Source organism: Vicugna pacos, unplaced genomic scaffold (assembly GCF_048564905.1).
Source record: "Vicugna pacos unplaced genomic scaffold, VicPac4 scaffold_19, whole genome shotgun sequence".
In the NCBI taxonomy this organism is placed as follows: Eukaryota; Metazoa; Chordata; class Mammalia; order Artiodactyla; family Camelidae; genus Vicugna; species Vicugna pacos.
In genome coordinates this window covers 71,412,896-71,435,510 of record NW_027328740.1, presented here as the reverse complement: position 1 = coordinate 71,435,510, position 22,615 = coordinate 71,412,896, and the positions used below count along the sequence as shown (strand labels likewise).

Genomic DNA, 22,615 nt, shown 5'->3' with positions numbered 1-22,615 from the left:
CTGGAGCAAGTGGGAAGTAGGAGCAGGTCAGGGGCCCCTGTGGTCACTGGGGACCTGTGTACTTAGGTGAGGATGGGCGAGCAGGGTCTGGGGTGGGGCTAGAACTCTAACAGGGAGCCTCTAAAGGGTTTGAAGTGGGGGTTGATGTAATCAAATTTGTGATTTGGGAAGGCTGCCGTGGCTCTCTGTGTTTGTATAGCGGGGAAGAGGGGGTGGGTGCCACCAACTGGGGGATCATTAGAAGACCATTCACAGGCTGGGATATGGGCATCGGGGCTACTTGGGGATGGCAGGGGCAGTGTGGATGCCGGCTTTCCTTATTGGGGGACTTGTTAGCGGGCCGACCTAGAGGCATTTTGTGGCTGGAAGAAAACTGATGGAGGCCGCCAGGTGGATTTTCCTCTTCTCTCCTTCCCTGCCTAGTGTGATGATCTTAGCTCAGCCAACATTTGGAACAAAAGAGCTAATTTCCAGGGTTGCCCAGGACTTTGTAGAGCTCCTTCGAGTGAGATCTGATCGGATTTAGGTTTGTGTTCAGATCTGGATGTTCACTTAGCTAGAAACGTCCTGTCATTTCGATTTCCATAGGGGTTTTTTACTTCATAAAGATTGCTTTCTTGGTGAGAGGAAATTTAATACAGCTGTTGTCTTTTTCAAAAAAATCATATCATTTAAGAACTTTAATATTCAAAAGAATAGAAATATATAAAATATTTAAGGAAGTCTTTGGTGTAGTTTCTTTGCTTTCTGAGCTAATGTGGAGTTAGAGCCTTTGCATTACTTCATAGCACATCCTTGTCAGTATTTAAAGAGCTGATAGTGGGCGCCCCAGGCCCCACCTCTCAAAGAATCGTTAAAGTTTTCTCTGAAATAGTGAGGTCATAAAGGTCTTGTTTTCAGAAATCAAACGGTTTATAATACGCAGCATAGCCACATTTATAAAATAATAATTAGTTCAAAATTAAGAAAGTGGAGGATAATTGATTTTTTTAAAGCCTATACATAAACTTTCTTGTGCTAATGTTGCAAGTGGAAATTTTGAAAAGAAAAATCCTACTGCAATATCATCTACATGGAATACATATATGAGTTTTACGCTTGAAAAGTAACTGCGCAGTGGTTTTCAAAGTCAGGAGCATTCCAGCTCAGATACTGGCAGTGATGGTTGCTGGTTTTCAATGAAAGAGCCTAAATTTGCCTTCTTAGCTTTTTTATTTTTGTATTGAGAGGGTTGATTAGTGCTTTGCGAGCATGATTTTGGGGCAAATTGAGGGCAGATGTCGTGTAAAAACAGTGAGATATTTCCATGCATTTTATTTTCTGGACATCACCAGGGCACATGTGCGGTTTGTGCCTGCAGGCTGGAATGCTGCAGGACTCCCTAATCCATCACCATTATGTCCTGGAGCTGCTCAGGTCATTGAATGCTTTTCCGTTGCTTGGAGGAAAGGTGGTCTGATGGAGATGATCAGATGTGCAGTTAAAGTGCTATTACTTGAAATAAGAGTAACCTAGAAACATTGCTCTAACAATACAGGATGAGGGAGGAGAATTGTCTGAGCTACTTGCAGTGGGGAGTCTTCTCATGTTTCTCCCACACCGTGACTCCTGCCAATATCCGCCACAGTCCTGCACGGTAGTCCTGCCGAAGCAAGCAAGCACTTTGCTCAGAAACGCACTGAATTTCCTTGTGCCTCTGTTTGTTGGCTTTTTTTTAAAGCACATTTTGCCCTTTGCTTAAATGCCATCCATGCTAGTCAACTCTTACACTCAGTTTTCTGGAACTCGTCCATAAATAGCTGCTGAATGGATGAACAGAATGTAGTATCTCCATGTAGTGGAAGATTATTCACACGTAAGAGTGAATAAAAAAGAAAAAAAAAAGAGGAAAATGAAAAAGGCCACCTGTTTTTGGAAGTCCACCCTGACTGTTCAACCCACACTTTTCCCTTTGAAACCCAATCACTTATGCTCCACTCTACTCTTTTTGATAGTGCTTACCACCTTCTAATAATCTTTAACGTTTTCAAAAAAAAAAAAAGAAAGAGATGCTGATACCACTTCAAAATATACAAGCCTTGATAACAGCTTGTTAATTGAAAGGAAGCAGACACAAACGGTCAAATATTGTTGATTTCAGTGATCTGAAATGCCCAGAAAAGGCACATGCAGAGGCAGAGAGCAGGTGATGGCTGGAAGGGGCTGGTTGGAGGGGGATTAGGGAGTGACTGTTAGTGATAGGCGGATTCTTTAGGGGTGATGAAGTGTTCTGGAAATAGAAGGTGATGGGTGCTACACAACCGTGAGTTTGCAGAAGACTGCTGAGCGCTGTGTCTGGGAGTGCCTGTTGTTGGGACATCTTTATTTTGTTCTCATCCTGCAATGTGAAGAGCCATCTTCTGCTGTGGCTGTTCTACTCCTGTGAGTGGTGAGGGTCAGAGACTTTGCAGAGTCATGTTTCTTTTTTCCCCCTGGGTGAGTGTAGGCAAAAAAAGATTTAAGCCTAAGAAAGTGCTCCATCTGCAGAAATGTCTTTTTGTTTTGCATGGTGTAAAAACCTTGAGAGCTTTTAATCGTTGAGGCCAGTCTGTGGGAGGAAATAGCCCGTGAAGCCTGTTTGAGCCTGGGAAGCACCATGCATCTCTCCCAGACACGGGTGGGGATTTCACCCCCGTTCAGGCAGTGAAGGGCCCAGACCCGTGAGCAGACTTGACAATCGTGAATATTTACGTGTATCCGCTGCTTCATCTTGGACATTAATTTCAAGCTGAGTCAGTTTGTGGCGGCAGCCTCATCCTACATCAGGAATTTATACTATCTGCTCTTTGAGGTGAAGACCTGACAGACTTGATTATTTAACAGTCTGCCTTGAATTGATATCTCAGATTCCTTTGTCAAAAGCAAACAGCAGAAATACAGAATTCCTTTAATGCCAATGTGACCTGGAACGAGTTTAGTCTCTGTGCCTCAGTGGCCTTATCTGTGAGTGGGAAAGATGATAACAGTGCTTCCCTCAGAGGAGCTGGTGAGGGGAGAGTCAGAAGCACAAATGGAGGACTTACAAAAGATGCTCTTGAATGACCGAATTTAGTGCTCTCAGCCTGGTGAGGCCTGAGGGGCAGAGATGTCAGAACAGAGCAGTCCTAGCCGGAGCTCGATCCGTGATGGAAGCTGTTATGATCAGTATCACCACTGTGCGTTATCAGGTAATTTTAAGACTTGGTAATATGAATTCTTGAATAATGTTAAAGGACTAGACATCTCAGATCCAGTTTACATAGTCCTCAAGATTTCTTCTGAGAAATGGATGGTTTCTTCCCCATCTTAAATCTGAGATGAGTCTCTAAAAAATTCTGTATTCCTCCATCTTTTTGCTTTAATTTTCCATTTCCTAAAAAACCATGTTTTTAAATGGAGTTAATGGGGACTGAACTGAGTGCCTCATGCATGTTAAGCACTTACTCTCCCAAATGAGGTATAATCTCCTCCGTGATTTTTGTTAAAATTTACTTTCTTAGTTTACAGAGGTAAGAGGCCTCTAATTCTTTTTCTGGAGACTTGTCCATGAACCTGTAAATCTATAATTAATGGACAAAATTTGGTTTATTAAAAAATCATTAGAATATTCTGCAATTCATCCAAAAAGAAATGCTCATTGACTTAAAATGTTTCTCCTTTAAGGGGATTTCTCCTGTTTGGTCTAGCTTAATTTGTTAACAGCCATCCTCATCATCATAATGACCAAACTCACTGTGAGTGGACACCTACCTAAGGCTAAAATGTTTTCCTCATGTTTTAATTCATAGCAGGTGTTTGATTGTAGGTATCAGTGTCTCCTTTTTTGCAGCTGAGGGATTGAGAGATGGAGCAGCTTGTCCCAATTACACGCAGCAGGCTGTGGCTAGCTCGGTGCTGGAACCCAGGCTGCACAGAATGCATTCTTAATTGCTCCTCTTATCAGCCTCCCGTTAAGTGGTTACCCGAACACCTGTGACTCCATAAACGGCCGAGTTTAGTGACCTCAGACTGATGAGGCCTTGAAAGGAGAGACACCATTGAGAAGTTGAGACAGAGTGGCAGAAATTAAAATTGTTCATTTTCACAAATTTTTAATTCTCAGGTAATTACATAAAAAGTTATTTTTTTATTTTAGTGCTCTGTAAGCACTAAAAACAAAACATTAAAAATAATTATAGTGCAAAAGAGAAGTGAGCTCTTAAAGTCCAACCACTGCTAATGATGTTGCTTGTTTTTCTCTTGTGGCCCTTTTTGACAGAAACACTTACAAAGACTGAATTGGTTTTATGTAGTTTTAATATGGAAGAAAAGATTGTCAGTGAATATTGTAAGAAAAGTCTTTACTCTTTTCTTTCCTGTTGATGAATATGTACTTTATTTTCATGGCTTATGTACATTTCCTCATTTGTGAAATTTGAGTAATATCGTTTAATTTGTCTGACTGTGAGAGGTAGATGCCTTGTATACAAAGAACCCAAGAGGTGCTTAATAAAAGTGTGCTGTCACAATGACAGATATTTTAGAAGGATCAACTCTGAATACTAAAGAGTGTCGCTTATTTCTGATACATATTCAATATGTATTTGTATGATATATTTGAATATGGTTTAAAGTAACAAGGATTCATTTTTTTTTTTGGTGTAGTATGAAGTTTTAATGAAATCTGTATCATTCTAGTGAGACAGGGACTAGTTAAATTGCCTTAATCAGATGACCTTGAAGATTATTTACACAGAATATGTATTGTTACAAATCAGAATTTATGTTGCCGTGTAACCATCCACTCAGACATTTAAATTCGTGGGATTCTGACCAGATCCGTTAAGTTTAGTAAAATCCATATTGATCATTTTCAGGGAATAAACTCCTCTATTTTGTGATTAAAGAAAATTTTGATTTTTTTCTACATTCTTAACAGGTTTAAAATATCAAAACATTGATTTGACATGTCACTTTTTTAATAGAGAGAATAAAGCTCATGCTGTTTTATTATGTAAATAAATGTTTTTGTATGGCAACAAAATTGTATGATATCCTGGCTCTTTTAGTATTTTGCAAGATACTTAGATAACCTACTGTTGGAAAAATACAAACGTGAATTTTATGAATATAGGCCTAGTACAGATCTGTTGGTTTTTGCTACAGTGCAAGACATGAGGCATAGGAGAACTTTGCTGCTGATTGCCAGGAGGACAGATCCCATGTCTCAGTTTCCCCTCCTGTAAAATGAAGTGGCTGAACTGGATTCTTTCCTCTTCTAAGATGAGTTTCCATGAGCCTATATCTTCTGTTTATATTCAGGAGTATTAGCAATATCAGATTAAATACTGAATATCCCTCCTTTCCCCCGAATCAAAGTGCAGCATGTGCTATATAAGTTTTATTTATCTGATTCTCGTTACTGATCCTACAGGCAATTTTTGTGTTGCATCTTTCCTGGTAACCTGGAAGGTCATTTTACCCATAGGTGGCACTGTTGCACCTACTTACAGTCTTAACTTTCCTGTTTGTAAAAGGAGGCTTAAACAACGTTATTTTATTTTGATTACTTTACTTAATGCTTCAGAATAGCCCAATGTCCATTATGTCTGTCTAACTGGAAAAGTTATTCTGCTTATATCTTAGATTTATTCTGTCATCTCACTGTGAACATTTCAGACTTGCTGTGCAAACAATAGCAAAATCGGGCTTTTCTTCTAGTGTTAGAAACCAGTGAGCCGGGATTTTATAAAACAGCTAGAAGCGGCATCTGGAGGACCTTAAAGGTGAAAAGTGTATTGAGTTCCCTGAGTTTTGACCCCGCCGCTGTGTGTTAATTGGTGGTAGGAGATTTGGTACATATACGAAGGGGTGTAGTTTTTGATATGGTTTGCCTGCACGCGCTGCCACTGAGCCACTTGAGCCTGAGTCAGTTCGTTTTGAGTTTTTCCCTCGTCTGTGAGATGGGGACATTTGTATCTGATTTGTAGAATTGTGAGAATTAGAAATTATGTGCAGTGTTTACCACAGTGTGTATGTCAAGAGGGCTCTTAAACTTTAGCTGCTGTTTTGTGTGAAGCCATCATTTGAGAGTCTTTGGCAATTACTAAGAAACAGGAAAATAAGAAGAGATGGTTTTATGATGAAAGATATTTGAGGAGGTTCCATAGTTCCTATACCCATAATTTAGCATCAGCAGAGTCAGAACTGTTACACAGTCGCCCTAAACCAACGTTAAGCCACAGAATTATTTGTTACTTCATATATTTTGGGGTTTAAGGAGATCCAATACTTATACTTATGTTGTCTCCAGCAGCCTACTGAGAGATGACACAAAAGAGTAGACAGGCAATAAATGTCTTCTTTGTTACTGATGAAGCCACGTTCTCCATGAACTTCAAGGCTGTGGGAAAATGCGTGTCATGATACTGTGTCCCAGAAATACAGACTCACCCTGTCCCATGTAGCTCTGGGCCACAGCGAGCCTTCCCTTGAGAAGACCTGCCCTTTCATGCACAGGGCTTTCCTGACATGGAGCTGAGCATCCCGCGTGCTTCCCAATGGTGACCAACACTGGAGTGAAAGGAAGGGTTTCACATGCCCTGCTTGTCTCCCCGGACTCACACCTCACTCTGTTAGTGTAATGAGTGCTAGCTGTGGGCCAGGGGCCAGGGGTGTGAAGGGAGAAGCACCCTCCATGGCCCAGAGGAGTGGTTAGGAGACATCCACTCCCTCAGTTTAAACAGGTGGTTGGATGGAACATAAGGGTGCTCCCCAAGAGTGTGTAAAAGGAGAAATAAGGATTTCATTTGGGACTTAGGCTAGCCAGGAAACAGATAAGATGATTAGAGGGGACACTTGTAAAACAATTTGATATTAAGTTGACATTTGTTGAACACCCAAAATGTGCTACATTCTTTTCTGAGCATTTTACAGAAATGAATCCTTCAATCTTCTCAACAAGCGAGTAAGGAAGGTTTGATTGTTATCCCAGTTTTACAGTGTGGAAATTGAGGCACACAGAGGGTAATTAAGTTGGCAAAATCACAGAACTAGTAATTGGCAGAGCTGGTATTTAAACCCTGGCTGTCTGGTTTTGAGGTTCCCAGAGATGGGCTTTGGGTGTTTAGCATTATCGACATCCCTGAATCTTTATACCTCTGTGCATCAGTTAGCCTAGAAAGGACAGGGAAAGGAGTGTTACACAGGAGCTCATAGTCATTTCTTGGCCGCTGTCCACGGAGAGTGCACCGTGATTGGCGTTAATTGACTTCTGGGCAGTAGATCTGTTCGTATAATAGAAATATAGTCCATTGAATTAATCTAGAAACCCTTCCTGCTCCGTTTCTGTCCATGCTTGCCATGTGACTGCCTGCCCGTGATTGGGCCGTGGAGGAGAAAATGTACTCATGGTTGAACTCTGATATTTCAGTCTGGTTCATAGATTCACGTCTTCTGTTACATTAAAAATTTAAGTTTCTGGTTTCCTTGCATCAGTGTCTCATGAGCTTGGTTAATGTGAAACCAGTCCATGGGAGCCCAGGGATGATGACGGTATAATTTCTGAGCACGTTGAGGCACTTCTACCCGTGCAGACGTGGCTGGAGGATGTCCAGCTTCCTCACTGATTTCCCCCAACAGCATGGTCCTCTCCCACCCCTGGATGTGAGGTTGGGAGCTCTCTGAGTAGGCCAGTCAGAGGCCGAGTCCACCAATCAGAAAATGATGAAGTACCTGGAAGTGGGTTTAATAGAAGACAAGGGCTTCCAGGTTGTCAGATGGGCTGTTCGAGTCCATTTGGTGAAAAGCTGTCCACTGTCTGTGGTTGAGCTACTTCTTTGCTGTTGAAAAGTCTGGAGTAGATGAAGGGATTTTAAAAAGCAGAAAGGAGTGATTTCAGGTGGTACGTCCACACCGGTGAGAAGTGATGAATGACCGCCTTTGTGAGTCATAGACAGTCTTACAAACTTCATAAACCAGCTTTAAAAGCTCTTCCATCTGAGTGCACTTCATATGGGGTCCAGATCATCACTGGTCGCACTGTGAGGGCAAGTAACTGATAATGGCAGAAAGGACACGGAGGCATCAAAAAGGTCTCAGTCACTTTCCCTGTTTAAAGGATGCAGCACAGTGTAATATATTTTAGCTGGTTTTTCACTGAAAAGTTTTTAGTGTTTTCTGGGACTCCCCAGTGCCCCAAGGTTCCATGCAGCTGGGTGTCCCCTCAGTGCAGCTCTGTCAGCGCTTGCCCTGGGCTGACGCGGTGTCACGGGGAGCAGGACAGTCAGCGTCCCCGGCTCCTCCGAGCTCCGTCTCCTCATCCGCAGAGCCGGGTTTCTCATCCGTGTCTACTTAGTAGGGTTGCTGAGAATCACACGTGATGCTTCAGGTGTGACTTTTGGTTGTCTCTGTGATTGGCATATAGTTAATATTTGATAGAAACACTTGTTTTTTTAGTATAATTGTAGCACCTAGATTGCAGTGGTTTTTAGTCTGCATTTTTTATAACTTTATTCTTATTTTTAAATATGCACTTATTTTTATTTATTTTTTTTGGAGGTACTGGGGACTGAAGCCAGGACATTGTGCATGCTAAGCAGGTGCTCTACAACTGAGTAATACACACCCTCCTTTTCTGCACTTGAAGGTAAATATTGCTATACACAAAATAGCTCTTAAACACCATCATGGGACCTAGTCACTGTATAGACAATTGAACACGTATACTATTTCAATAGGAATAAATGTTTTTGAGACATACATTTCTGAATCTGTTAATGTGCTTAAAAACGATCATAGGTAGTGATAAACACGAATCTTTGATCCAGTACTTCTTAGAGACTGTTTTGCCATCAAGGGAAATTACATTCTACAGAGAAGGCTAATTGGGTCTCTTTGATATTTAGATGGTTTAGCAGATGATGAAGGCTTTCAAAAGCTGACAGTTTTGTATTTTAAAGTAACTACAAAGTTACCTTCTACAAGTTGTAAGTACTAAGCTTGTGAAGTGCCCAGTAATCCAGGGGGTATGTGTCTGTGTCTGTGTCTGTGTCTGTGTGAACGTTGGTGTGTGTGATTTCAGGAAGGTAGAAAGAAATTCCATATAGACTTCTGATACCTTTCTCCTCCATTTCAAGGTGTTGGCATATATTTACACTAATAAATTGATATTCAGTTGTCATTTGGCATATTGGGAATAAGACTTTCTCATACTTGTTTCAGAAGGATTAGGGAGCATGAGCTTAGGAAATGGGAGGAGATAGAGGCAGGGAGGTTCTTTAAACTTTGTGCAGAATTAGAAACAGTAACTTTTCTCTTTTCTTTTAAAGCAAACTGGCACTGAATTGTAACATACTATTACTCAGAATTGCTTTTCTGATCAGATACATGTACCTCAGTTTTTTAAATGCAACATGAATGATGAAATGTGTTTTAGCAGTTATTTTTAAAAGTAGTCTCTTTTCAAGTAAAAGGCTATAGCCTGTTCTTTCTTCTAGCGGTACAAGAAATTCTCATTGTTCTGTTGCAATGATCTATGTGCTTACTTTCTTTTTTTTTTTTTTTCTTTAAGTGCTTTTTTCATTGTGGTTTGAATGAATGTTTAAAATTTCTGGATTTTGATCTTTAGAACATGCTGATTTCTCAGAACTGTTAAAAACCTGATTGTTCACTGCTCTTTGTTTGGTGGGGCACCCTATTGATTTCTGTTGTCTGTTAAAGAGTGAAATTCTTCCTCTAGCCTGCAGATCATTAAGTGAATGGTTTGCAGTGTGCCTTTAAAATTATTTGTATGCATTGAGCATGTTTGTCCAGTGAATTTTAAATTGACTCATTGTAATGACTTTGATTTGATTCTGTGTCTTTTGCTCCTCTCCACAAGAATTTGAATTCTCTGTTGCATTTTGTATACGTGTTCTTTACAGGGGAAGAAATTTTGCATTTTTTACAGAGGTGGGTTTTCCTATCCCCTCTGAATGCCTTCTAAAATTGATACAATAAAAATCAGTTATTGCAGTGCATAAATATTTCATAAATTATTTTTTGGCATAATCAGAAACAATGACCAAGAATGATAATAAAAAATACGAAAACCTTCCTTCCTTTGAAGAATAGAAATCAGGTAGTCAGGCTCCCTCATGCTTTGTGCCTGACACACTTAATCTCATGTCATTGTGTATCATGATTCGGAGATGGTATTGTTTCAGGTTTATAGATTTTTGTTTTAACATTTGTGTTGAATTCTTTCTCCAGGCTGATGTTTCCTGTTGGGTTTGTGGAAAGAGTAGAAGGGAAAAAAATACTTTGTTTTGTTTTCAGGAGGCCTGAGTTGATGGGAAAAGAGTTGAGGGTGGGCTGAGGAAAAGAGTGACACTCCCTCTCCTCCTGGTTGAAATTGATAAACAAAGAAATCAATTAAGTATATCGATATTTGACCAAAAGAAGTTAGCGAGCCCAAACTGGCTAGAAATGCACAATGGAAATTACTGAATTCAGCTTCAGAATGAGGTGCTTTACCAAGTAGAAGCAGCTTAGAGCAATCAGAAAATCAGTAATATGATGAGATATAAATGGAATATTATATCTTTTATTGCTGAAACTTTTCTACGTTAAGTTGTGTAGAGCTAAAATTAAGTTTCAATCACCAGGAGTTAAGAGAGTGAGTGGTACTGTAGGATCGTTATTCACGGATGTGCCTAGACCCTGATAGAGTGGCTGAAGATGGCAGGAAGAGACCCACATCCAGGATTTTCATCCTAGGGTGTCCTCCATAATGGTTCCATGTGGAAGCAGATGATTGGGTTAACAAATTGTAACACACCCCAGTCACCTCTGAATTTTAAGAAGAAAAAATATGCTTTGATACTGCTTTACAAGCAAGTTCCTGTGCATCCTCACTCCAGACGCCTTGCCTTAAAAAGCAGAGACAATGCTTTGCTTGTGTAGTTGAGGTTTTAGATAGCACTCTGCTGGTTGTAAAGCAAGGACCGAGACCCTCAGCTATAAACGCTGGGCTTGTGTGTTGTTAGATAATGTATTATCCCCAAAACAAGGACCTGGCTGGTCTGGTGGTCTGCTTTTTAATGAACATATCTAAAAATGTATCTTGTTCCCCTCACCCCATGACTTCCCTAAAGATACACTAATCCTTTGTACTCATTGTGTATTCTACAATCTCTGCCTCATCCTGTCTTTCCCGAATTTCCTCCTTACTATCTCACAACTGTTAACGAAGTTTTCCTTTGATTATACCCTATAAATATGGGAGCATTTGAGAGGCTTATGGAGATGGCTCCCTAATCCCTCTCGATTTCTTGACTTTTTCCACAGAGTCTTGAATAATCATTCCTTGTCAGTAAGACTTCTTCCAGCCAGAACCCACAGTTCCAGGTGAGAAGGATGCAGGCTTTATCTCTCCTACCGGAGGCAGAGACAGAAGAGAATTGAGATATGCTCCCCCGTGATCCCTTCCTGCCCCAGGTCTACTGCAGTTCACCTGCAGCCTTCTGGCCTCTGCTCAGAGGGCCTCTGTCCCAGGACTGACCTCAGCGTTTTCTTCCCTTGTCAATATTTCCTGTGCCTTTCAGAACTTGGTCTCTTCTCTGCAATTCAAACCTGGCAGATGTGATGGTGGTCAGCGTGCTGGTGGGCAGTCCTTTGGGGACCCCCAGGAGCCATGCTGATTCTCCTTAGTCTCTCAATCGGGGTTACAGAACAGTCGAGCACAGAAGGAAGCCCATTCTCGAGATGTCAACAGAGCATTTCATCACTTTCATTTTATTTTTCAATTTTTGGTGGAGAAATTATTTGTAGTGAACTGTTCCAGATATTTGCCGCCTGCTTTCCTCATCACCATTCCTTGTTGTCTCTGGTGCTAGTTTTATAAACCAGGTTTCTTCTCTGGTCATTTCTGGCAGCTGGGCTTGCCGAATCCTTGATCTGTATTTGAAACAGAATGCTTCCTCGTGATGTCAAGGTGATTTTCCTATTTCTGAATATTTCGTGTACACTCAGCAACTGTTTCAAGTGAAATGCTCTTGTCCAATTTCGGTTAACTCACATTTGCTGATCTCCTGCTTTCATGCTGAGAGCAGTTTCTTTTTCCTCTAATAAAAGTTAGCAATTTGCATTTACTATGGAAGATACTGGCCCAAGGTCCTTTTGTTCTTAAGAGTTTTAATACAATTCACCCATTAAAATGTACATCGGTTTTTACTCTATGCCCAGAATTGTGCGTCCCATTCAATCTTAGAATATTTTCATCCCCCCAACAGGAAGCCCTGTATGCATAAACAGACATTCTCATCTTCCCCATCCTCCCCCAGCCCCAAGGAGCCACTTTTCTCTCTGTGGATTTGCCTGTGCTGGACATTTCATGTAAATCGAGTCACTTCATATAAGTGGAAACGTCTATTGTGACTGACTTCTTTCACACTGAGTAACGTTTTCAATATTTGCTCATGTTGTGGCCTTAGTCACTATTCTATGCTATGCTATTGCTGAATAACATTCCACTCTATGGCTGGGCCCCACTGTTTACCCATTCATCAGGTGATACGCATTTGGGTTGTTTCTGTTTTTGGCTGTGATGAGTAATGTCGCCGTGAACACTCATGTGGTATTATTTATGTGGATATTTGTTTTCAGTTCTCTTACGTGTGTGCCCAGAGAGCAGAATTGCTGGGTAAGTCAGAAACGAAATGTTCAACTCTCTGAGGCCCTGCCAGGCTGTTTTCCAAAGTGGCCACGCTGTGTTACATCCTCACCAGCAAGGGCTGCGTGCTCCGCTTCCTCTGTGTCCTCTTTAGTGCTTGTTACGCTTTTTTTTTTATTATACCCTATTGTAGTGAGTGTGAAGCGGTTTCTCCTAGTGGTTTTGACTTGATTTCCCTTACAGCTAATGCTATTGAACATCATTACATTGTGTTTTATGGACATTTGTATATTTTCCTTGAAAAATACCTTTTCAGATACTTTATTAACCTTTTAATTGAGTTGCCTTTTTATTGTTGAGTTGTAGGGGTTTTTTTTCTTCATTTTGAGATACAAATTCCTTACCAGATAAGTGATTTGAAAAAATTTTCTCCTCTGTGTTGTTGTTTCACTTTCTGGATGGTGCCCTTTGAAGCAAAGTTTTAAATTTTGATGAACTGCAATTTGTCTCTGTTTTCTTTGTTTCTTGTGCTTTTGGGGTATTATTTAAACTCTGAGGTATTTTATTTAAGCTTTTATATATAAAATAACTTAATTCTTAGGACCGTTATAGGAGATGGGTGCAGTTGTTGTCCCCAGTCTATGGATAGGAGACTGAGATGCAGAAAATTTCACTGAAATATCAGTGTCACATCTACCTAGTGCTGTGGGATTTCAGACCCTCATGTTTGTCCCCAGCATTTGTGATCTTCACCACCATGCTCCACTACTGCCTGGAATCGTTAATGAAAATGACTTTCATTTTTTGATTTCTTGTTAGTTTGTTTTCTCATTGGGGACCTCATCTCCTTATTTTCCTTTCGGATATCAGTGTAGATTTATTTTAGGTCTCATGTAGGCAGAAGCATTGCTATCAGTTAACTTCTTTATTACTCACTCTCCAGTGATGATTGTTGCTAGTTGACCTAACCAAGTCATGCTTAAGTCTTTCCTGCTAATAACACTAAAAACAGTCATGACTTATAGAATGCTCAAAGAAAGTACTTGATTGATTTTATTTTGCTACCCAATCAAACCAATCAAGTAAAAACCCCAGTGTTGACACAGACTATAAGCCCTCCAGAATAGGATCACTGTCTTCCTTCTGTTTCATTTATTTGGTCACAGTGTCTGGATAGTGACTTGCTGTCCAGCAGTTTTGTGAGGATATGGTGCTCGTGAATCATTGTAAGGACAGAATTTTGACAACAGACTGTGTTGTTCATTTCACAAGGGAAAAGATAATATAGAAATACTGCTCAGATCTATTTTAAAATTAAGCTTGGAATTTTGAGAAGAATTCAAGAAACCATACAAAGCTCTTTTTCACTAATTTTAGATCTATCTTAGACACATATGGTTACATAGCAGAGTAAGTTATCAAGTACATTTGACAATAGGAGTGTAATATTGATTATTTGTTTTAGTTGAAATATTCTACCTGGGATAAAGTAATCAGTGCCCATAAATGAACAAATATGTTTGTATTTCTATGCAACATGGGAGCAGAGTTCATGTTTCTATATAATATGTATGACTGTGTGTTTTAATCTGTCTGTCAGTGTTTTTATAGTTTTTCAGCAATGTTGTAACTTCAGAATTCTTCTAACATATTCACTCCCGATACTACTGCAGTTTGTACTGTGTATCCTATCTTATGCATGGGATTCCACTGTCCCCTCAGTGAGGAATTTCCTCTCCTATTGAGCTAGTAGCAGAGTTAAAGGAACAGTGATTTCAAGGCCTTTGCTCTCCACGTGTTCGCAGTTTCCTGTCAATCACGATTTTCTCTTTCTTGTGTTTTCATTGTGCAATTAGAATTTTTGAAAATAATTATTAATATGTTTCACCAGTCTTCCTAGAAATTTGATGTGTTTGTGCTTTTCAGTTTTCAATTTATGAAAATTGTAAATGCAGACTTGTTTTTAAGTGGTCCTTTTTCACTAGATATTTGTTTACCTCTTTATAGTTAAAATAATTTTCCCCAATGAATGAATCGGTGTGCATGTTTTAAAAGATACTTTAGTTTTTATTTTTCTTATTCTAACAGGTATATTCGTTGTACAGAATTTAGAAAATAAGGATAAACACAATAATACCTTAAAAATGGCCTCTAATCTCACTTGTAGATACAGTTGTAATGTTTGAAATTGAGAATTACAAGTCCTCTCACTTTGTTCTACTCTTTCAGGTACGTTTTGGTTACTGAGACCCTCGAATTCCCATATGAATTGTAGCAGAAGCTAGTCAGTTATTGCTGAGGAGCCCGCTGGGATTGTGATCAAGACCACGTTGTATGTGTGCTTCACTCTGGGGAGCACTGCCATCCCAAGAATATTGTCATGTGATCCAGGAATTTGTGTGGTTTGTCTTTCCAGGTATTTAGGTCTTCTTTAATTTATTTCAGCAATGTGTATGGTTTACATAGTATTATTTTACTTTAATTTTTGCCTTTATACTGAGGACAATTTTGCAAGGTACCAAGATTAGAATTGTATTATAGCCCCTCAACTTGCTGCCACCATGGACGCTGTGGTCTCTCTTTGCCCTTTGTAAAATCTAGCACAAAATAGGACCTAAGTAACTCTCTCTTGAAAGAATGATTATATGATTGCTGGATGACGCTTGAGAGTCCTTGTGATGATGTCTTTTTCCCAGACTTTCCCCTCTTCTTAAATATGCCCTTTCTCTTCCTTTCCTCCAGCCTGGGTTTCAGCCTGCCTGTGGCATTGATTTTCCTTGTCTGTGGACTCTTCTTTTCACTAGTTCATGATAATGTTACATGTCGGCTGTGGAAACTTGCTAGATGTCAAGAAAGAGCAAATCCATTGCATGCTAGTATTTTTAGAGTGTGTTATTGAATTATCAATTGAAATTAAATCAGGCTGACCCATTGAGCCATCCCCTGAGCTCTTTTTGCCTTCCTACAGGTGATACTGCTCTCGTTGCTGCATGTGCCCTTCCCCCAGACTTAGTTTTGGAGTTGAGTAAATCACCATCACTGGAGCCCTCTCTTTAAAAGATGAAGAGAACATTTGCTCCTTCTCCCTGCTTGGGGACTTGGATGAGATGAGGTAACAGATAAAGAATGAAGCCCCACCTCATTCTGACCACTGCTCTTTCCGTTCATTTCTCCAGGGGAAGAGTACAATTCAAAAATATAAAGATTGTGAGCTAATGAAGTATACAAGACAACCGATCATTTATTAAATACACTTTCATGCCAGAAACAAATGTATTATACACACAAAAAGCACATAAATTACGGTAGTACTGTGGTTACAAACGTGGGCCGAGTTCGATTCCTGCTCTGGAGTGACAAGTCCTGTGAAATGGAGAACTTGTAGGTCGGCTTAGCCTCTCCCGGACTTTTTTCTTTCCTGCAGAGACAGGGCTCGCTAGTCATCCCTCCCCCGTAGAGGTGCTGTGGGTTGTAAACGACGCACGTGGGCAGGCCAAGCACAGCTGCTCGTTCCTCGTAAGTGCAGGATAGCACAGCTTTTGCGGTTACGGCTTTATGATCGCACCGTGTAGACCCTCAGTGCTCCGAAGGGATGTCTTGCGGATTGGAGATGGGATTCTCACTTCTGTAAATACCCAAAGATTGTGTTATTGAGCCTTGCTGATATAAATCTATTCTTTAGAAAGTACATAATGTAGATATATTTTTCAAACATGCATGCTTTTTTTCTTTTATTATTTATACTTCTACCCTCTCATCACGTGGTGTGACTTTTGATGGAATCCAGGAAACAGTCCTAAGCCACCTGCCTCTTCACACTTCTTCGTGATGGTTTTCTTCCTTGACTAGAAGAGGGTTTTGCATAGGAAATTTTGTTTGCTCCCCTTCTCTTGGAGTCTCCCTGTTTGTCTGCCCATCTCTCACCTGTCCATCTGTCCATTTCTCTACCCACTCATTCTTCTGACTTGTTCCAAGAAGCACTTCAGGCAGCTTACAGAAGAACAGATACCAAATAAACAGGTGAGAAAATGGGACCAAGTTCACAAATTGAGGCTCGGAGTTGAGCCTGTGTGAGAGTTGCAGGCGTGAGACACACGCCTCTGCCTTGTGACTTATAAGATAGACAGCATCAATGTTCCTGAGGCTCCCAGCACACACAGGGAAGCAGGGTTTGTGGGAGATGCTCACTGGCTGTGAAATAAATAAGTGGCTTAGGAGAAGCCCAGCCTTTCCAAATACTAAGACTTAGGAGAATATTTTGAGTGTCTTCCAAAATCTGAGTATTGCATCTTTTCTTTTTCAGAGTTTTATGTATAGTTGGTTAACATTCTATAACTGGAAATTTCTCCAAAACTGCTGCCCACGTGAGTCCCATGACTCGGGAATGGGGTGGTTCTGCTCATTGACGGGTGTTGGCCAGAAACGGAAAATGACAGCCTCCAAGGAGCCTGAGATTAAGCAGTTATGTTTTGTCAGTGCTGTAGATTTCAGAAAATGCTTTTACCGTTTCTCTCCATCTGAGGAAGCAGCGTGCTCTCTTCCCAGCATCAGGAGTTCAGGGTCTCGGGATGGTGGGGGCTGACTGCACTGCCGTAAAGACAGCTGAGCTAGTCACTGCATGTGTGGTGCTTTCACGTAGTGCATTTCATGTTTTTTAAAAGGTTTCAACATGTAGTTAATTAACTGAGTTAATTAACATTTAATAAATATGAGGCTTTTTTGAAAAGACAGTTATAGGCAGAATATAAGTTGTGAACACTTTAAAAATGGCTTCATTAGTGAAATTTCAGTAAGGAAGATTCAGTTTATCTTATTTACGCCTCTCTTTAAAAGTAACAAAGAAACAAGACAGAAAAAGCAGAGGATTACTTCTGTTCTTCCTCTCGGCTTGCAGGTGCCCTCACCTCCAGTGGCATCCATCCAGACACCAGCACTGACACTGGCCGTGCTCAGAAATGCCTCAGCCCTGAAGACACAACTGACAAATGGAAGGGAGCCGCGTCCTGTTACAGCAGGTGCTCTCACTTTGTGGGTCCTTATGTAACTGCGTGGTGTTATTCAGGATCGCCCTTTCTACACTGTGTGACGGTGCTGCGGTGACTCCTAGTTATTTGTTTCTGTAACTACTCATGTATTTTTTCCAATGTGTGGTACTAGACATCTAAAAATGCATTTTTCAGATGAAAAATAATGTGTATTTAATATAAAAGTCTGAAAAAAGAGTCAAAAGGGTCTATCCTGGTCCCAGTACTCAAAGATAATAATTAACACTTTAACATCTATTTTCTGTTCTTTTCATCAGTGTGTATCAGCTCTGTCATAAAAACCAGTGAGCACTGTGTGCCTGTTTACTGTGTGGAGACCTCCATTTTCCATTCGGCTTATTACACATTTTTCTACAATATTCTATCTCCCCTGACATGATTTTTAATGACCAGTATAGCATTCTGTTTTGTGGAGGCATCGTCCATTTTACTTTGTACTTAAGTAAACTTTTAAATTCCAAGTATACTTAACTGAAATTCTGAAAAGAGATCTGTTGTGGTACCGAAAGTCCCCTACTTCCCTTCCCCTTTTTTCCTGAGAGTAAAAGCTGCTGACAATGTGGAGTATATATTTCATGACCTTTATGCCTTTGTCATATATATATACACACATACATACACGTATATGAGAAATCTATGTATATGTGTGTGTATATATGCTTTATTGAAAAATAAGGCCATACTATATGTTTTCTGTAGCTCGGTTTATTCACTAACGTATATATCATAGACCTCCTCCCACTCCAGACTCACTCGGTCCTTTCAGATAGAGTAAAGGGGTCTCCTGATGTGCAGGTTTGGTCTCTTGTGTAACGACACCTTTCGTGGGAGAGTACTGTGGACAAGGCCTTGGACCACGCTGAAACGCTGCAACTTTAGTGCCCACAGCTCTCCGTGATTTACCGCATCATTGTCTTGATGGTGAACACTTAAGTTTTCTCCATTTTCCACTGTCAGAAAGGGTGTTTGACTGGCATCCTTCTTGTACAAACATTCCTGTGATCTTGTATGAGTATTCCTTTAGCTAAGGTTTCTGGAAATTTAGTCCTTGGATGTGACAACTTCATACATCACAGGATGCTTTCAAGTGAATCTTGAAATTCCTTCTCCTGTGGGGCATGAAAAGATGTAGAATAACTTATGTAACCAATTCTCTATCGCTGGATATGATTTCACTTCAGCATTTCTTCCCACCATTGTAAACAGTGCTGTGCAAATGTTCTGATGAGTACATCTTTTTGAACTGATTTTTTCTAAATGTAACGATTCCTAAAAGTGGAGTTCAGCCTGTGTGCACACACGTTTTTCAGAGTTTACATATCCATTGACATGTCATCCTCCAAAAGATCGCTCACAGTTTGTTGTCTCAAAGATGGACACTAGCTATAATATCTTTTAAACATATTTGCCAATATGACGAGCAAAATGATTTTCATTATTTTAGTTTGCACTTGATGACCAGTGAGGTTTTGAGCATTTTTCACTCATTAGCCATCTGACTTTTAAAAAGTGAATGATCCCTTTTGTCCTTTGCAAACATTTAAGTGGGGGAGCTTCTTGCTGCTTTGTGACAGCTCAATGTGTATTATGAACATTAACCCCTTGTCTTCATCAACATGTATCAGAGAGCTTTTACTTGTCATTTCTTGCCTTTCATTTTGTTCAGTAGGTTCATTATTGTTGTGGCCCAAAATAATCTTAAGATAGTAAATGTCTTCTTTTTGGGTTTTATTCTTAGAAATGCTTTCTTATAATGGTATAAATTTCTTCTGTAGGTTTTTTTAATCTCTAAGATGGAGATGATAATGGTACTTGTTACAGTGAGGAGAAGCTGAATTGATATGAGCAAAGAGTTGTATTTGCTCTTATTAGTACTTTCTAATATTTACATCATTTTCTGTAATTTTTCTTGTGGTCATTTTGACGGGAATAGAATTTGTTTTTTCCAGGTATTCTCTGATTGTAACAAGACAATTATTAAATTCATACTTTGCTTTTTAATTTGAAATCCCACCTGTAAAAAATACTTATGTATACTAGAGTCTCTTTTTGAGCTCATGATCTATTTCTGTCAATCTTACTTTCTTACTCTAGCACTATATCTTACATATTGTAAAAATTTATTTAATATATTACAGTCTGAATTTTTTGATTCTTTTTTTGATCCCTAAATTTCTTGGCTTGTATTATGACTTTATTATTCCTGAAGAATTCTAATATAATTTTTTCAAGTTAAAAAAAAAGATAAGTGTTGTCATGGGATTTTTTAGTAATTTTGAATTATCTTTAGGAGAACGTACATCTTTAAAACTGCTTTCCTCCATACAAAAGGTTGATGTCTCTACTTTCACACTTTTACTTTACCCCTCAGTACAGTCCTGTACTTTCTCCATGTACAACATGGGCATTGTTTTTGAGTTTATTCCAGATTATTGTTGATGTTTTTGTTAATTTTTTAAGTGAGAAATGTTTGCTATTATATTTTTTAACTGTTAAAACTGACACCTAGGAAGGCAGATTCGGTTTGTAAATACTCACTTTGTAACTTCTCATTTAAAATTGTAAGTATTAAGTACTTGTTACAGAATCCTTTCTTTTCTGTTTTTAAAAATTTGTTTCCAAGATTCTCAAAATGGTCATAGCTAAGTAGTATAGGTGGGGAGACAGATGGAGAGAGGTAGTGTGGCTCATGTACAAACTGTGAGCACTTTCATGGCTGCCTTTATGCTGGAAAAGCTGATAAACAGTCCAGCTTAAACCAGGGTGGCTTTGTATGCACTTGAAATCCAGCTTTCCTGCCTGTATGGTGAAGCCTGGTAGGCGTGGCAGGTAGATGATCAAGGTCGAATGGAGGTTATTGGCTGCACAGAGCACTGTGTCTGAGAATTGGAGACCATCGCCATGGGAAATGCTTGGTGCCAGGAACAATGCAGAGGAGCTGGGGAACCTTGTGTTAAGGATTTTCCAGCCCTGGGAGTGGGAATATCAGACTCTGCATTCAGATCTGAGTTTGAATTCATCCTCTTTAGTTTACTTGTCCTCTGACTTTTGTCAAGCTATATACCGTCTTTCACTTCCTGTTTTCTTGTCTCTCAAATTAGGAGAATTACATCCTGCTGCTAGAGTGTTTGATCAGGTTAAATAATTTGTGTCTATAAGATGTCACATACAGTCACAAGCTCAGTGAGAAATGGGCTGTCGCCTGTTCTTCTGCAGCTCAGTGCTTGACAAGACATGGGGGAAAGCCAGTCCCTAATTTGTGTGTGATGCAAGTAGGAACAAAATTAATGTCTTGCCTTTCCCTAGCAGTATTCTTACAGCTTTGCTTCATTTACTTCTTTCCTCCTTTCCTTTCCCCTTTCCCATCCTCCACCAAAAGAGCCTCTCAGAAAAATAGATTCAAATTACTTTAAAGGTTGGCTCATCCTCATGAAATGATAGTATCATAAAAAAAACTGTGCAAATCCCAGAATATATTTTATATGATTTACACACACACATGTGCGTGCAAACACACACACACACAAAATCAGTCTACCTCCCACTTACAGAGGGAGAAGGTCCACTTTTTCTGAGTTTTCATTCACAGAGAGTGAGAACAATGTCTCTTACACAGACTTTCACCAGGCTTCGTGCATGGTGTTTTTAATTGAATTTCTGTTTGTGGCCATAGATATAGTCTCCTAATAGAAGAGAGAAAGTGGAGACATAGACATTCCGCTGAGATATTGGTGTCATCATATTTTAGTTGTAAAGGACTTAAGACAGCATAGAGTCGCAACATTTTATGGGTGAGAATCCATGATGTTGTAACTTAGACAAGAACCTGGGTCTTCTGCCATCTTGTCCACGCGGGTGAAGAGGCAACTGGGCAGGGGATAGTAGGGATCCTTCCTGCTTCACTTCCATGTTCTTGCTAGTTTTCATTTCAGCTGCCTTTAGTTTATGTTCATGAGGCCACTCATGGGAAGGTCACTCTGTCCTGATAGATTGAGTTTCTTATCAGCGAAAAGCTCTGGACCCACTCATATTTCCCAGAGTTTTCTGCTGACCTGCTGACACTTTATATAATTGAGACCTAAGAAACTACTGAATATAAAATCCTTATTGTTATCGTTTCCCCTCGAGTTCCATAGGAATGGGGTGCTGTCTCAGGCTGTCTAAAGCCAGATCTGAACAAAGATAGGGTGATGGGCTGTGCTGCTGGACCTACACAGTCGAAGGGGATTTCCACCTTAGCTTTATAATCAGGCAGATTAGTTCAAATCTTGCCTTTACCAATTATTATCTTTGTGTCTTGGGGGAGAAACTGTACTTTTTTGTGTCCAAATTTGTTTATCTGTAAATAAGTTCAGTATTTATTTTAAGGTTTCTGTTTTAGAATTGAATGAGCTAATTCATTCATTTATACCTAAAATAGCTATCGCATGGTTCTATGCTGGTGCCTTGGTAGTTGATTACTAAGGGAATCGGCAGTGAGAATGGGGGTGGGGGACCCCTGGATAATAGAGCTTATATTCCAGGATATGCTTGTAAAAGACTGGATGTGCAGTAGATTTTTAGTAAATATCTACTCCTTTCCTAATCTGCATTGATTGTTTATATATCTTTATACAAATATATTAACAAGTTTTATTGCAATTTAAATATTTTTGTAGTATTTACATTATGTAGCTATAAAAATACATGAAATAAAATGATTTGACTTTTATTTTCTTTTCAATAAGCAAAACAAAATAAAATAGAAAAGAAAAAAGTCTTGAGGGAGTAGAAATAATTTTATTTCTGTGGAATCAATTCCGTATAATAGGTCTTTGTCATGTTGTTAAACAGCATATAAAATTGATAGGTTGTGACATACTGGAAATGAGGAAACAGTGGAGACATACTACCTCTAATGCAGTCATTTTGTTACCAAGTC

General features: G+C 39.6%; 1 protein-coding gene across 1 annotated transcript in view; it reads left to right on the top strand.

The window, feature by feature from the left end:
* Positions 1–22,615, top strand: part of LOC140693519 (trafficking protein particle complex subunit 9-like) — a 335,939-nt gene that overhangs the window by 83,946 nt on the left and 229,378 nt on the right. Inside the window, exons 9-12 of the mRNA XM_072957339.1 lie at positions 8,557–8,644; positions 14,879–15,065; positions 15,618–15,761; positions 16,953–17,013. The gene's annotated coding sequence lies outside the window, so the exon portion shown is untranslated. The remainder of the gene's footprint in view (positions 1–8,556; positions 8,645–14,878; positions 15,066–15,617; positions 15,762–16,952; positions 17,014–22,615) is intronic.